Source organism: Heptranchias perlo, chromosome 35, assembly GCF_035084215.1.
Source record: "Heptranchias perlo isolate sHepPer1 chromosome 35, sHepPer1.hap1, whole genome shotgun sequence".
In the NCBI taxonomy this organism is placed as follows: domain Eukaryota; kingdom Metazoa; phylum Chordata; class Chondrichthyes; order Hexanchiformes; family Hexanchidae; genus Heptranchias; species Heptranchias perlo.
Window position 1 is genome coordinate 13555381 of NC_090359.1, and position 17392 is coordinate 13572772.

The window sequence follows — 17392 nt, forward strand, 5'->3', positions numbered from 1 at the left end:
ATTCTGACTGAACTTCCAGTCGACAAAAAAAACCACCCAAAACCCCCCTTCTTATGAAAGAGGGCTGAAAACACAAGGGAAAAAATTATTATGACACATATTCTGGGTTTATTGTTTACTGCACATGAACACACTCGAAGAATAAAAAAACAACACAAGGCCTCCGCCGGGGGGGAAGGAGGGCACCCTCGCGGAAAAAAGGCGGGGAGGAAAATCAAACATCTGGAGGCTGGTCCCCGGGATGCTGAACAATCGAGTGAGCCCGAGGCTGCGATCGTGACCGCGGCCGATCTACATCTCGTGGTCGCGACGGAGGCCGGGCAGATCGTTGGTCAGGAGGGAGCGGAGGAGGGGTCCCCAGCAGACCCTCCCTCCGCGACCCTCCGGAAAGAAAAAAAGGCGCCACTCCCTGGAAGCGGAGGGGAACCCTGCAAAGGGACGGCCCCCCGTGGAAGGGGAGTTGGTGCCTGACGCGGATCCTGGGGCCCCACCCTCCATTTCACACCATCGGCGGGAGTCGTCCACCACTCGGGGGGAGGAGACCGAGCCCGTGCCTCCTGGGGGGAATGGGGAGACCCTGCCTATGAGGGGGGTCGCGGATCCGGGCACGGAGGAGAGTATACAGTTCACCGGGTCGGGCGTCCTGGGTGCCGGGGTGGGCGAGGCCGATGAGGCTGAATTCGCCCGCTCGCGGCTCGACATCTCCCAGGACCTGCTCAACCTGGTGGCGGTGTGGGCGGGGGGAGCCCCTTCTCCCGGTCTCTGGGCACGGTGCCGGGTGAGTTGGGGAGCTGGAGTTCACTTACTCGCCGGTTTCCCCGACCGGTGGGCACTGCAGGGGCTGGAGTGCATTCTGGACAAAAATAATAAAATCTTAATTTGACACTGGTTTTTGGTTTTCTTTGGGTGTTTTTGCACATAAACAAACCCGAAACCCCCCCTTCTTATAAAAGGGGGGCCTAAAAACACACAAAAAAGAAGATAAATAGAAAAAGAAAAAAAAAGAGTCGCTGTTTTGAAACGATTGGATGTCTTTCAGGGCCCCATTTGCTGACTTAACAGCCTTCTCAACTTGTCCTGCCACCTTCAAAGATTTGTGTAACTACACCCCCAGGTCTCTCTATTCATCCACTCCATTTAAAATTGTTCCATTTAGTTTATATTGTCTCTCCTCAATCTTCCTACCAAAATGTATCACTTCACAATTCTCTGCAGTAAATTTCTTCTGCCATGTTTCTGCCCATTTCACCAGTCTGTCTCTGTCCTCCTGAAGTCTGTTACTGTCCTCCACATTGTTTATTACATTTCTGAGTTTCGTGTCATCTGCAAACTTTGAAATTATACCCTGTACTCCCAAGTCCCGGTCATTAATATATATCAAAAAGAGCAGTGGTCCCAATACCGAGCCCTGGGGGACACCACTGTATACTTGCCTCCAGTCTGAAAAACAACCGTTCACCACAACTCTCTGTTTTCTGCTCCTGAGCCAATTTTATATCCACGCTGCCATTGTCCGTTTAATCCCATGGGCTTCAATTTTTAAAACAAGTCTATTATGTGATACTTTATCCTCCCTTAATCTCTCCCTGCATAGAAACTCACCGACCCATATTCATGGCCACCCCCTCGACCTTGCCATCTCACGTGGCCTCTCTACTCCCGATCATGTCAATCATGGATAAGGCCATCTCTGATCACTTCCTTGTATCCCTCTCCACCCACATGGAATCATAGAATCATAGAAAGGTTACAGCACGGAAGGAGGCCATTCGGCCCATCGAGACCATGCCAGCTCCATGCAAGATCAATCCATGTAGTCCCACTCCCCCATTGCACATCACAGAATGAACTCAGGAATCCCACGCCACTTTCTATGAGCGGTGACAGGCTGCGGTTATGGTGCAGACCGGGACCCAGGGCTGAGGCTGTGGTCATCAGTTACTCTGGGAGTGGCACAGTCTGGTTCATGACTAGCCGGGGGTGAGAGTAACACCAGGGAGTCAGGCTGGTGTTTAGAAGGGTGTGGGTTCCAGCTCCCATTCCAGGACTGGGACACATGATCCAGACTGACTGTGTCGTGCTGAGAGGGAGCTGCATCGTGAGAGGTGCTGTCCTTTGAATGAGGTGTTTAATGGCGGTCCCTTCTTTCTGCTCCGAAGTGTAAAAGATCCCGTGACAATTTGTGAAGAGCCCGTGTCTCGTTCCTTGTCTCATTGAGACTCTCAGTTAATTGGTCTGACTCGCTGAGTGTTTCCAGAGTGTTCTGTGTGTGTTTCACTGAGACTCGGGTTTTACAGTAAATGATAAAAGGATTGTAGTCAAACACTTGGCCATGAGCTGCTGAGTGACCTGTCGGGACATTGTTGCTTGCTTCCCTTTCGCTTGCAGGGTTGGGGTTTCGGTGCACTGTCCCTTTAAGAGCTGTGGTTTACCTCATTTCTCAGTGTGATTGTGGGACTGACACAGAAGCGAGGGAGGAAGCAGCAGCCACATCCCGGACTGCAGGCAAATTGCGAGGCTGGGACTGAAAGGCTGGTATTCCCACACCGGGAGTCGAACCCAGGCCGCCTGGGTGAAAATCAGGAATCCTCACCGCCAGACCACATGGGAACTGAAGGAAGGACCAGCAGGAAGGGCTCTGAGGCGACACCCAGAAGGTTGCAGGGCGATTTCATGGACGTGTTCACAATTATGAAAGATTTCGATTGAGTAAATTAGGAGAAACTGTTTCCAGTGATGGAAGGGTTAATAATCAGAGGACACAGATTTAAGATAAATGGGCAAAAAAGCCACGGGCGGGGGAATGAGGAGAGATTTCTTTGCACAGCGAGTTGTTGTGATTGGGAATGCACTGCCTGAAAGGGAGGTGGAAGCAGGTTCAATAGTAACTTTCAAAAGGGTATTGAATAAATACTTGACGTTTAAAAAATTCACAGGGCTGTGGGGAAAGAGCCGGGGAATGGGACTAACCCACCTCCTTCCGTGTTCATCCCTGGAAAAAATTCTCCCCCCAAGTTACTTACAACGGCACTTTCAAATTCCCAACTGTCCAGTCTTTGGCCCTCCATTCACCACGACATTTCTGCAGCTACTGATTTGCTCAATCACACTCTCACCTCCACCTTTGACGCCCTTGTACCCATTAAAACAATCACTCCCCCTCACCCTGGTCGTTCCCCCTGGGTCTGCCCTCATTTCCTCTCCCCTAAGTCCAAGGGACACAGCTTTGAACATTTATGCTGGACAACTGGTTAACCATTCATCGCCAGATCTGGCTGGACCACATAAAGCACTATCGGGTCCTGTCTCCTCTGACAAAACTGCTCACTATTCTAGGATCATCCTGGAATGTAAAGATAACCCCCGGCTTCTCTTCTCCACTACAAACCGTCTTCTTAAACCCCACTCCCCTCACTCCTCCACCCTCACCTCCAACAAAAAGTGCGAGGAGCTCATGGACTTCTTTGTCACTAAGATTGAGACCATCCATTCAGCTGCCTCTGCCGCTCCCCTCCTTTCCCAAGCCCACCAAGTTTCTCTCCTATCTCCCCTCTCTGAGCTCTCTTGACAATGAGACCAACATCCTGCTCCCTCGGCCCAATTCCCACCAAACTGCTGACCACACAACCTCCCTTCCTGGCCCCCTGTTAGCTGACATTGTTAACGGTCCCCTCTCCTCAGGTACTGTCCCCCTCCCCATCAAATCTGCTCTCATCGCCCTCCTTCATAAAAGACCCACCCTTGACCCCTGTGTCCTTGCAAACTACCACCCCTTCTCCAAACTCCCTTTCCTCTCCAAAGTGTTGCCGCCTCCCAAATCCATGTCCATCTTTCCCACAACACCATGTTTGAATCCCTCCAATCAGGTTTCCACTCCTGCCACAGTACTGAAACGGCCCTTGTCAAAGTCACAAATGACATCGTCTGTGACTGTGTAGAGGGAGATTTAATCTTGATCGAACCCTTGATGCACCTGTCCCCCGGAGTGTTTGATGACACAGTGTAGAGGGAGCTTTACTCTGCCATGTACTGTACAGTATCAGTCTGTGATGGAGCAGAGCCCTGCTCTTTAATAGAAATCATTCTTTCGAAGAGCCACTGAGCCACTAAAGCAGCCTCCAAGATCCAAAGTCTGATTTCCATCCCACAGTTGCAGCAGTTTGCGAGGGCTGGGCCACGTTAACAGCAGCTCTCTGTTCCTGGTCTGGAGCTGAGGTGTTGTGCATTGTCCCTGACACAGGGACCAGACGGTGAGCTGCTGGCTCCTATTGTTCTGGGATCATTCCCTGCTGCTCTGTTCTCACCTCTTCACTGGGTCTCAGATTATTACCAGCCATCTTCCTGATCAATAAACAATCGGCAGTCTGACCGCGGAGATTTGAAATGTGTGAAACATTTCATGTGTCTCATCCCTCTCCCTGGACACAAATAAATAGGCCGTCATGGAATGGTCACAGTCCATTTCTTGAGCCTTCTCCTTCTTAGAAGAATCTTCCAAACTCCTTGCTAAAGTGACCTTTGATCTTAATGTCGTTTTGCAGTATGTTCTAGATTGTTCCAGGTCAGCATTGTAATAATTCGGGGTAGTTGAAAAGTGGGATCATTATATTAAATCGAGATATTTATCACAGCCCCGCCCCCCAAACATTCAAACCACCGTTCAGGAGGAGAAACCCTCTGCTCGCTGACCTACATTGGCTCCCAGTCCACCAACATCTCAAATTTGAAATTCTCATCCTCGTCTTCAAATCCCTCCATGACCTCGCCCCTCCCTATCCCTGTAACCTCCTCCACCCCTACAACCCTCCGAGATCTCTGAGCTCCTCCAATTCAGGCCTTTTGCGCATCCACGATTTTCATCGCTCCACCATTGGCGGCCGTGCCTTCAACCGACTGGGCCCAAAGCTCTGGATTTCCCTCCCTTAACCTCCCCGCCTCTCCAACTCTCTCTCCTCCCTTAAGACACTTAAAACCTACCTCACCTGTCCCAATATCTCCTTATGTGGCTCCGTGTCACATTTTGTTTGATAATCGCTCCTGTGAAGCGCCTTGGGACGTTTTACTCCGTTAAAGGCGCGATATAAATGCAAGTTGTTGTTGTTGGGGTGGAGAAAGGGTTTTCTTTCTTTTTATGACTCTTTTCTATCTCTCTATTTCTTTCCTTTCTCGGACTCTGTTTTCCGGGTCTGTTTTCTGACACACATTACAATCTGTGTCACTCGGTGTCTAACAATGTGAGGCAATGTGTTTTATTCCCGCTGTGTTATCTCTCTGGCGGTTTGCTGATAAATGTTTAACTCGCGGCCTGTTCCCGTTAATGGTCACAAGCAGTAACAAACAGACAGAGCGTGTCTGACCGCCCTGAGATGTGGAAAAGGCATCAGTTTAGGACAAATGCATCAAATCAAATGTTCATCGGGCACCGAGAGAGACAAAAATCAGAGAGAAAGGCAGAAGGAAATAGAGAAATAAAAGCTAAATACAGACATCCTTGATGTCTCTCTATTCCATCCCCAATCGTTCAGTGTCGGGTAAAAATGTCAGTGTAAATAAATGTTCGAGAATCGGCCCAAAAACGAAGAAACAAAATAACCCAAAACTGCCAAGACCCGGGATCGAACCAGGGATCCTTAAAATCTTCAGTTCAATGGTTTACCAACTGAGCTATTTCGGAACCCACAGTAAACTGACATTTTGGGTCATTCTCTTGTAATAAAATCTAACCCCGGGTGGAATTGCCCCTCCCGCTCATTCCTCACTTCGGGAGAATGAGACCGACCATCAAGGAGAGATTTTCTGATCCTGTCGTTGAATCTCATTTGTATTAAACATTCCTTGAACTCTCTGCCGGGGGGATTCAGAGCTGGGGTTCGCCATGAACCAGCTTCCCCTCAATTCCCAGCTTTATCAGTGAATCGAACAACAAACGCTCGACAGAGCTCAGGTGATATTAATAATAAAAACAGAAAATGCGGGAAACACTCAGCAGGTCAGGCAGCATCTGTGGAGAGAGAAACATCCTTTCAGGTCGATGACCTTTCATCAGAGCTCTCTCTTTCAACAGGCCAATCCGCTATCACCCACTTTGTGCTACGGCCCAAGACCATTTTGATTCCCGTTGAATTGAACGGCAGGGAATTTCCCGCGGTTTGTTTTAACAGCGGGCGGTCCGCCCACCAAATGACCTCCAGGCGGTGAAGACATATGTCGACACCTCCTCGTCACCGGGGCAGATTTGGAACTGGTGCTCGGGCATGAAACTGCCGTTGGCTCTGTGGGACTGGATAGACCCAGACCGACTGGAAGTGTACGGGGATATGTTTCTGGCAGACAGCATGTCAGAGTCCACGAGGAAAGGCATCATCACCCTCATCTCCAAGTGAAGCTTTGTTACATCGCCTCTCAGGCAAGTATATCCTTGCTTAGATAAGGAGACCAAAACTGTACACAGTACTCCAGGTGTGGTCTCACCAAAGCCCCGTACAATTGCAACAAGACTTCCTTACTCTTGTATTCCAGCCCCCTTGCAATAAAGGCCAAAATTCAATTTGCCTTCCGAATTGCTTGCTGTACCTACATGTTAACTTTCTGTGTTTCTTGCACCAGGACACCCAAGTCTCTGAACACGAATGTTTAATAGTTGCTCACCATTTAAAAATATTCTGTTTTTCTATTATTCCGACCAAAGTGAATAACCTCACATTTCCCTACATTATACTCCATCTTCCACCTTCTTGTCCACTCACGTAACCTGTCTGTATCCCTTTGCAGACACTTTGTGTCCTCCTCACAGCTCACTTTCCCACGTGGCTTTGTATGGTCAGATATCTTGGATACTTTACACTGATGTACATTGTAAATAGCTGAGGCCCAGGAAAGGCCGGTATCGCTCGCTGATAAGTCAAGGGTAAAATCCCTGCGAGGACATTGGTCCCAGCCCCGATGAGGTGCAACCCGTCCATCTTGTACAGGTCTTTACTATTAATCAAAGTGCACAATGACGCCCCCGGTAAAGCGAGTATCTCCCCACAGATACTACCTGACCTGCTGAGTGTTGCCAGCAGTTTCTGGGTTTATTTTTGAGCTTTCACTGGAGCAGTTTTCCTGACAACCTGCAACTTGCCTCAAGGGCGCAGCTTCAAACACAACTTTCTTGTGCTCTTCTCACACACAAGATCACACTTTACTTTCCGACACACGCACATTAAAATCTGCCGTTTCCGCACACAGCGTCCTGCGCCACGAGAATTTGAAAGACCTTCCGCTCATGGCCTGTAATCGCTCCTTTTTCCCCACAGGCGCTCTTTACATTTATCCTCTACTCGATTCAATTGCACGTTTCAACAGAACTATTAAGATCAAGGCGGAACACTTCCGATCTTACTGCACCGCCCCAACTTACCAAATGTGCACCTTTCAACCGCCATTCGCAGCTCTGTAGCGCTGCCCGTCGCTCACGCAACTCAACTGCTGAGAGAAAAGAGCCAACAAGCATCAAAACAAAAACCCCAGTTCTTCAGTTACCATCCCCTGGATCACAAGATTCCACAAATAAATTTCGTGAACATTCGGGCGGCTGTCTTTCCAGAGACCAGCCCTGCTTTCGTCGTGTTTGTCTGTCGAGCGGTCACGCAGATCGAAATGTATCGACTGGTTTCAAGGCACAAATGAACATTGGTGCGAATGGGACATGTGCCCAATGGAAACAGCGGTCGTAGCAGAACAAACTTTAAGGCATGAGATCCTGAAAGTGAATGTTGGAGTCGGCAATGGAGCAGGAAAGTGTCCATGAAATGGAAGGAGGAAAGGAAAGGCGGCCTATTGACTGTGGAAGGAAGAAAAAGCTGCGAGAAGAGGCGGGTTTGAACTGTGGAACATCAAGTACAGGCATGTGAGAGTGCTGGGATTTGATGGAATAAATAGGTTTTCGCCACCAAAAAAAATGTTTTTTTCATTTATTAAATATTGATATATTGTATTATATTCGCAAGCGCGGGAGAGAACAAAACGAGCAACGCATATTATGCCGTGACTCGGATTCGAACCGAGGTTGCTGCGGCCACAACGCAGAGTACTAACCACTAAACGATCACAGCGCCACACATCAGTGATTGAGCTTCTGCCCGAACTATTTAAATAGCGCTTTAATGTAGCAAAACGTCCCAAAGTGCTTCACAGGAGCGTTTTTGAACAATATTTGACACCGAGCCACAGAAGGAGATATCAGAAACAAAATACTGCGGATGCTGGAAATTTGAAATAAAAACAGACAATGCTGTAAATAATCAAACAAGTCAGGCAGCGTCTGTGGAGAGAGAAACAGAGTTAATGTTTCAGGTCGATGACCCTTCGTCAGAACTGGAAAAGGTTGAAGATTAAACAGTTTTTAAACAAGTACAGAGTCAGGGAAAGGGATGGGGGAGGAAGGGGAGGGGAGGAAAGAACAAAAGGGAAGGTCTCTGATAGGGTGGAGGGCAGGAGTGATTAAATAACAAAAGGGGTGATGGTGCAAGGCAAGGAGGGTGGTAATGGGACAAGTAAAGAAACAAAAGATGGGTCTAGAGGAGCTGTAAATGGCAACATTGGAACCATAACCAGCACTTGATCTCCGAAAAAATGTGAGCAGTGTTTATGATCTGAAGTTATTGAAATCAATGTTGAGTTCAGAAGGTTGTAAAGAGCCTAATCGAAAGATGAGGTGCTGTTTCTCGAGCTTATGTTGAGCTTCATTGGAACGGAGTCGGAGGCCGAGGACAGAGAGGTCAGAGTGGGAGTGGGACGGGGAATTAAAATTGCTCAGGGTCACACTTGTGGACTGAGCGGAGGTGTTCAGCAAAGCGATTACAAATAAATCGCTGTTTCACCTGGAAGGAATGTTTGGGCCCTGGAAGGTGGGAAGGGAGGAGGTGAAAGGGCAGGTGTTGCATCTCCTGCACTCGCATGGGAAGGTGCCGTGTGGAAGAGAGGACCAGGGTGTCATGGAGGGAGCGGTGCCTTTGGAAGGCTGAAAGTGGAGGGGAGGGGAAGATGTTTTTGGTGATGGCATCACGCTTGGACAATGGTGGAAATGGCAGAGGATGATATGTTTAATGTGGAGGCTGGTGGGGTGGAAGGTAAGTTTTTCATTTTATTTTCAACATCCAATATTGCAGATAACTGAAAGTGAAACTTCTAAAGCAGCAATGACCTCCTCGTCAGGGAATTGAACCCCGGTCTCCCACATAACAGATGGGATACTCACCACTACACTAACGAGGAATTGATGTTTGGCAGACCATAGGTAATTTAGATGATTTTTTAAATTCTTTCATGGGATGTGGGCATCGCTGGCAAGGCCAGCAGGTGTTGCTCATCCCTAATTGCCCTTGAGAAGGTGGTGGTGAGTCTACTTCTTCAACCGCTGCAGTCTGTGTGGTGAAGGTTCACCCACAGTGCTGTTAGATGGGGAGTTCCAGGATTTTGACCCAGCGACGATGAAGAAACGGCGATGTACTTCCAAGTCAGGATGGTGTGTGAATTGAAAGGGACTGTGCAGGTGGTGTTGTTCCCGTGGACCTGCTGTCCTTTTCCTTCTTGGTGGTAGAGGTCGTGGGATTGGGAGGTACTTTCGAAGAAGCTTTGACGAATTGCTGCAGTGCTTCCTGTGGATGGTACACACTGCAGCCACGGTGCGCCGGTGGTGGAGAGAGTGAATGTTTAAGGTGGATGAGGTGCCAATCAAGCGGGCTGCTTTGTCCTGGATGGTGTCGAGCTTCTTGAGTGTTGTTGGAGCTGCACTCATCCAGGCAAGTGGAGAGTATTCCATCACACTCCTGACTTGTGCCCTGTAAATGGTGGAAAGGCTTTGGGGAGTCAGGAGGTGAGTCACTCACCACAGAATACCCAGCCTCTGACCTGCTCCTGTAGCCACAGTATTTATGTGGCTTGACCAGTTAAGTTTCCAGTCAATGGTGACCATCAGGATGTTGATAGTGGGGAATTCGACGATGGTAATGCCGTTGAATGTCAACGGGTGGTGGTTGGGCTCTCTCTACTTGGATATGATCATTACCTGGCACTTGTCTGGCGTGAATGTTACTTGCCACTGATCAGCCCAAGCCTGGATGTTGTCCAGATCTTGCTGCATGCGGGCAGGGACTGCTTTATTATCTGAGGCATTGTGAATGAAGCTGAACACTGTGCAATCAAAAGCGAACATCCCCGCTTCTGACCTTATGATGGAGTGAAGGTCATTGATGAAGCAGCTGAAGATGGTTGGGCCTTGGACACTGCCATGAGGAACTCCTGCAGCGATGTCCTGGGGCTGAGATGATTGGCCTCCAACAGCCACCGGGAGAGAAACTAGAGAAAGATGTGAGTTCAGGGCTAGGACAGGGGGGAACCGTGGGGGAAGTTTGACTTGGTGGGCTGGGGGAAGGGAGGGAGCGGCAGGTGGACGGATGGTCTCAATCTTAGTGATAAAATAGTCCATGAGCTCCGCACAATTTTTGTGGTGAGGGTGGAGGAGGCAGGGGGCTCAAGGAGTTTCTTGTAGAAATAATAATTTGGAGTGAAGAAGAGATACTGGGGGTATCATTACAGTCCAGGATGATCCTGGAATAGTGAGCAGTTTTCTGTCTCTCTCTGTTTAGGGCTGGTGAATTAGCCCGGGTCTGTTCACAGAGCGATTCTGCGTTTTATTTCTTCCTCATTATTGTGTTCTGACATCGAGGTGAAGAGTGAGGCAGAGAACAGATTTTAAAATTGCTGGAATATCAGTGAAATTAAATCATGGAAAGTGGAAAAGTCCGAGTCAGTTTTTCACTGTATTTTCCTCATCCGATGTTGCAGATAAATGAAAGTGAAGCTTCGAAAGGCAGACCTTCCCGTCGGGGAATTGACCCCAGTCTCCAGGGTGATGGACACTGATACTCACCACGATACCAACGAGGAACTGGAGCCGGAAGGGGATGTCCGTTCACCACAGATGCTTCAGGTTTCAGTGAATCTGTTTGAATTATTCATTTGATGACAGTTTGTTTAACTTTCCACGGACCACTGTTGAAAGAAGAATTACCGACCACTTTTCCATCTCCTGTTGGATCGTGATGTGGGGAGTGCGGGAGAGAGTGAGACAGAGAAAGAGACAGAGATCTTCTCAGGAAAATATAGAAAATATGAAGCACATGCACAGACAGACAGACACAGACACACAGAAAGAGACACACATACACATGGAGTGACTCAGAAATACTGAGAGTCAGAATATGGATAAATTGGCTGATTTTTGTTCCATTTCTGTCGTAGATTTCGTGAAATCTTACAGATCAATTAAAATGAGCATAAAACTCGAGGTACTCAATGCTGTGGAATTTTATTTCACTTCAGAATTATTAATTCTACAAGAAACTTGTTGAATTTTGAAACGCAGAGATGAAACGGGTTGATAAGTGATGGGATCTGAAGTCTGTCAGATTTGAACCTGCGCGGGGGAAATGAATGAATTTCTGATCTATCACCTTAACCACCAGTTAGTAAAAATTGCAATTGTTCTGCATCCAGTCCACAAATAGTCTCCGGACAATAATATTCTGAAAGTGACAATCACCTGTTTATTTTTCTATGTAGTTTTTTTTCAGGAAGAAGCTCGGCGAAGACATAAAATTAAAAGTTGGCATCTGATAAATGCTTCCTCCCTGTCGGGGAATTAAACCCCGGACTAAGGTGGGGCAACTCACCATGATCAGAGAGAAAGAAAGAACGAAAGAAAGACAGAGTCAGTTGTCGTTGCCTAACAAAGAGATGGAAATGTGAATGGTTCTTTCAAGAGTGGCCCGTGGAAAATGAAACAAACTGTCATCAAATAAATAGTTAAAAGAAATGCACTGATCCATGAAGCATGTCTGACACCATCTGGGATGAGTGCACGGTCAATGCAGCAGTTCCTCGTTAGTATAGTGGTGAGTATCCCCGCCTGTCACACGGGAGACTGGGGTTCAATTCCCCAACGGGGAGATTAAACTTTTGCAGCCTTCAAAAGCTTTTCTCTCATTTATCGACAATATTGGATGCGGAATGTACAGTGTAAAACTGACTCGGAGTTTCCCACTTTCCGCAATTTAATTTCACTGATATTCCAGCGGTTTTTAAATCTGCTCTCAGCTTCACTCTTCACCTCGATGTTCGACTGGCTTCTGTGATGGTGGGGATTTCGGGAGGAGGCCGAGATGGATCATCCACTCGGCACTTCTGGCTGAAGACGGTTGCTAACACTTTGCACTCACGTGCTGGGCTTTACCATCATTGAGGATGGGGATGTTCACAGAGCCTCTTCCCATTTGTTGTTCAATTATCCACCATCATTCACAAATGGGTGTGGCAGGACTGCAGAGCTTTGATCTGATCCGTTGTTTGTGGGATCGCTAAGCTCTATCAACAGCATGCTGCTTCCACTGTTTGTCAAGTAGTCCTGTGTTACTTTCAGGTTATTGGTGTGTGTGTATATGTCTGTGTGTATATGTCTGTGTGTGAGTGTTTATGTCGCTAGGAATGTGTGTGTTTGTGTATGTGTGAATATGACTATGTCTGTCTCACTTGTTATATGCATTTCTGAGTGTCTCTCTTTCTTTCTATCTGTCACTTTTTCCCTGCTCCCCAAATAGTTTTTCTCTGGACCTTGACTGAGAAAGAGATAGAAAGTTAGTCTACTTTCAACAGTGGCATGTGGAAAGTTAAACAAATTGTCATCAAAGAAGTCGTTAAAATAGATTCACTGAAACATGCATCCTTTTCATTACTGTATGTGAGATCTTTCATGTCTGCGCCTGTTCCGAGACCTGTCTCTCTCCCTGTATCACCATCTTTTTCTTTCCGTATGTCTCTCTCTATTTAGCGCGAGTGACAGCGCGATTCTGCGTTTTGTTTCTTGCCGATCATTGTGGTTCTGACATCGAGCCGAAGAGTGAGGCGGAGAGCAGATATTTAAAATCACTGTGAAATCAAATTGTGGAAGTGGGAAAGGCCGAGTCAGTTTTTCATTGTATTTTCAACATCCAATAGTGCAGATTAATGAAAGTGAAGCTTTTAAAGCAGTAACAACCTCCTACATTGGGGATTGGAACCCCAGTCTACCACGGGACAGACAAGGATAGTCCCCACTATACGAACGAGGAATTGATGCAAGCTGGCAGGTACATTCACCACAGATGCTTCATGTTTTAGTGACTCTTTTTGAACTGTTATTTGATGGCAGTTTGTTTAATTTTCCACGGGCCACTGTTGAAAAAAGACTTACCGACCACTTTTTCATCTCTTTGTTCGATTATGTCCAGAGTAAAATTATGTGGGGAGCGCGGGAGAGAGTGAGAGAGAGAAAGAAGGAGAAACAAATCCATTCAGGAAAACATCGAAAATGTGAGACACACACAGACACACGCATGCATCGACAGACACAAAAATACACAGAAAGACACACCGACACAAAGAAACAGACACACACGCATACATATAAACATAGAGTGACTCAAACATAGGGAGAGACAGACCAGTGGGAATTTGGACGATTTTTTTTCATTCTTTCATGGGATGTGGGCATCGTTGGCAAGGCCAGCCTGTATTGCTCATCCCTAATTGCCCTTGAGAAGGTGGTGGTGAGCCTCCTTCTTGAACCACTGCATTCTGTGTGGTGAAGGTACTCCCACAGTGCTGGTGGATGGGGAGTTCCAGGATTTTGACCCAGCGACGATGAAGGAACAGCGATGTACTTCCAAGTCAGGATGGTGTGTGAATTGAAGGGGAATGTGCAGGTGGTGTTGTTCCCATGCACCTGCTATCCTTTTCCTTCTGGTGGTAGAGGTCGTGGTTTTGGGCGGTCCTTTCAAAGAAGCTTTGGCGAGTTGCTGCAGTGCATCCTGTAGATGGTACACACTGCAGCCACGGTGCGCCGGTGGTGGAGAGAGTTAATGTTTAAGGTGGATGAGGTGCCAATCAAGCGGGCTGTTTTGTCCTGGACGGTGTCGAGCTTCTTGAGTGTTCTTGGAGCTGCACTCATCCAGGCAAGTGGCGAGTATTCCATTACACTCCTGACATGTGCGTTGTAGATGGTGGAAAGGCTTTGGGGAGTCAGGAGGTGAGTCACTCGCCGCAGAATACCCTACTTCTGACCTGCTCCTATAGCCACAATATTAATGTGGCTTGACCATTTAAGTGTCTGGTGAATGGTGACGCCCAGGATGTTGATGGTGGGCGATTCGGCAACCGTAATGCCATTAAATGTCAAGGGAAGGTGGTTGGACTCTCTCTTCTTGGAGATGATCATTGCCTGGCACTTGTCTGGCGCGAATGTTAGTTGGATGTTGTCCAGGTCTTGCTGCATGCGGGTACGGACTACTTCATTATTTGAGGGGTTGTGAATGAAACTGAACACTGTGCAATCAATGGTGAAAATCCCCACTTCTGACCTTATGATGGAGTGAAGGTCATTGATGAAGCAGCTGAAGATGGTTGGGCCTCGGACACTGCCCTGAGGAACTCCTGCAGCGATGTCCCGGGGCTGAGATGATTGGCCTCCAACAACTACTATCATCTTCCTCTGTGCTAGCTATGACGCCAGCCACTGGAGAGTTTTGTCTCTGATTCATATTTACTTCAATTTTATTCGGGCTCTTTGATGCCACACTCGGTCAAATGCTGCCTTGATGTCAAGGGCAATCACTCTCACCTCAACTCTGGCACTCAGCTCTTTTGTCCATGTTTGGACCAAGTCTATAATGAAGTCTGGAACCGAGTGGTCCTGGAGGAACCAAAAGTGAGCATCGGTGAGAAGGTTATTGGTGAGTAAATGCCGCTTGATAACACTGTCGCCGACACCTTCCATCACTTTGCTGATGATTGAGAGTAGACTGATGTGGCGGTTATTGGATGAATTGGATTTGTCCTGCTTTTTGTGAACAGGACATACCTGGGCAATTTTCCACTTTGTTGGGTAGATCTCACTGTTGTAGCTGTACTGGAACAGCTTGGCTAGAGGCGCGGCTAGTTCTGGAACACAAGTCTTCAGCACTACAGCCAGGATTTTGTCGGGGCCCTTTGCCTTTGCTGTATCCAATGCACTCAGCCTTTCCTTGATATCAAGTGGAGTGAATCGAATTGGCTGAAGACTGGCTTCTGTGATGGTAGGGATCTCAGGCGGAGGCCGAGAAGGAGCATCCACTTGGCACTTCAAGTTGAAGATGGTTGCAAACACTTCATCCTTGTCTTTTGTACTTACATGCTGGGCTCTGCCAACATTGAGGATGGTTGTCCATCACCAATCAGGACTGGATGTGGCAGGACTGCAGAGCTTTGATTTGATCCGTTGTTTGTGGGATTGCTTAGCTCTGCTCTATAGCATGCCACTTCCGCTGTTTGGCTTGTATGTAGTCCTGTGTTGTATCTTCATCAGGTTGGCACCTCATTTTAGGTACGCCTGGTGCTGCTCCTGACACGCTCTTCTACACCCCTCATTGAACCAGGGTTGATCCATTGGCTTGTTGGTAATGGTAGAGTGAGGGATATTTCGGGCCATGAGGTTACAGATTGTGGCGGAATACAATTCAACTGCTGCTGATGGCCCACAGCACCATATGGATGCCCAGTTTGGAGCTGCATAGATCTGTTCTGAATCTATCCCATTGAGCACGGCCACCACACAATATGTTGGACAGTGTGAAGACGGGACTTTGACTTCACAAGGACTATGCGGTGATCACTCCTACCAATGCTGTCATGGACAGATGCATCAGCAACAGGTAGATTGGTGTGGAAGAAGTCAAATAGGTTTTTCCCTCGTGTTTGTTCTCTCACCACCTGCCACAAGCCCAGTATGGCAGTTATGTCCTTCAGGACTCGGCCAGCAGTGGTGTTACCAAACCACTCTTGGCGATGGACAGGGAAGTTCCCCACCCAGAGTACATCCTGTGCCCTTGCTACCCTCACTGCTTCCTCCAAGTGGTGATCAACAGGGAGGAGTAACAATTCATCAGCTGAGGGAGGGCGGTAAGTGGGAATCAGCAGGAGGTTTCCTTCCCTTTTTTGACCTGATACCATGAGATTTCATGAGGTCCGGAGTCAATGTTGAGGACTCTCACGGCCACTCCCTCCTGACTGTATACCACAGTGCCGCCACCTCTGGTGGGTCTGCCCGGCAGGTGGGACAGGACATACCCAGGAACAATGATGGAGGAGTCTCGGACTTTGGATGAAAGGTATGATTCTGTGAGTGTGGCGATGTCAGGCTATTGCTTGATCAGTCTGTGGGACAGCTCCCCCAATTTTGGCATCAGTCCCCAGATGTTCGTGAGGTGAACTTCGCAGGGTCGACTGTGTCTGGGTTGCCTTAGCATTATTCAGTGTCGTGTGGCCCACACTGTTTTATTCTTATTACGACTTTTATGTAACGGGATTGTGCAACTGAGTGGCTTGTTAGGCCATTTCAGAGAACCGTTAAGAATCAACCACATTGCTATTGGTCTGAGGACGGCATGTTTCCTTCCCTCAGGCGGGCATCAGTGAACCAGAGGGATTTTTATGACAATCCAGTACATTCACAGTTACCATTTCTGATAGTAGCTTTTCAGTCCCGATTTTATTTAATGAACTGATTTTAAATTCCCCAGCTCCTGTGGTGGAGATTTGAACTCATGACTCCCGATTATTAGTCCGGGCCGACTGGATTACTCGTCCAGTAACATCATCACTATGCGACCGTACCCTTTCCCTTGGGCTTAAGGGAGAGGAGATGAGAGCTGTACCAGGGTGGCCGAACAGTGAGAGAGAGAGTAATGGTTTTAATGGGGACAACTGCATCAAAAGTGGAGGTGAGAGTGTGATTGAGCAGATCGGTCGCTGCAGAAATGTCGTGGTGAATGGAGGGCCAAAGGCTGGACAGTTGGGACTTTGAAATTGTGATTGTAAGTGACTTGGGGGGAGGGTTTTTTTGATGGGTGAACACAGGATGAAGTGGGTTTTGGAGGGGGAAGGGGGATGTGGGTACAGAGGGATACAAGGAAGTGATCAGGGATGGCCTTCTCCGTGAGTATAGTGATGAGTATCTTCGCCTGTCACGTGGAAAGACAGGGGTTCAATTCCTCCGACGGGGCGATTAAACTTTCTGCCTTCAAAAGCTTCACTTTCATTTATCTGCAATATTGGATGCAGGAAATACAGAGCAAAACTGACTCGGAGTTTCTCACTTGCCACAATTTAATTTCACTGATATTCCAACGGTTTTAAAATCTGCTCTCTGTCATTCTTCACCTCGATGTCAGAACCACAATAATGAGGAAGAAATGAAACGCACAATCTCACCGTGAATAACATTAACAATAACTTGCATTTATATCGAGCCTTTAAGGTAGTGAAACGTCCCAAGGCG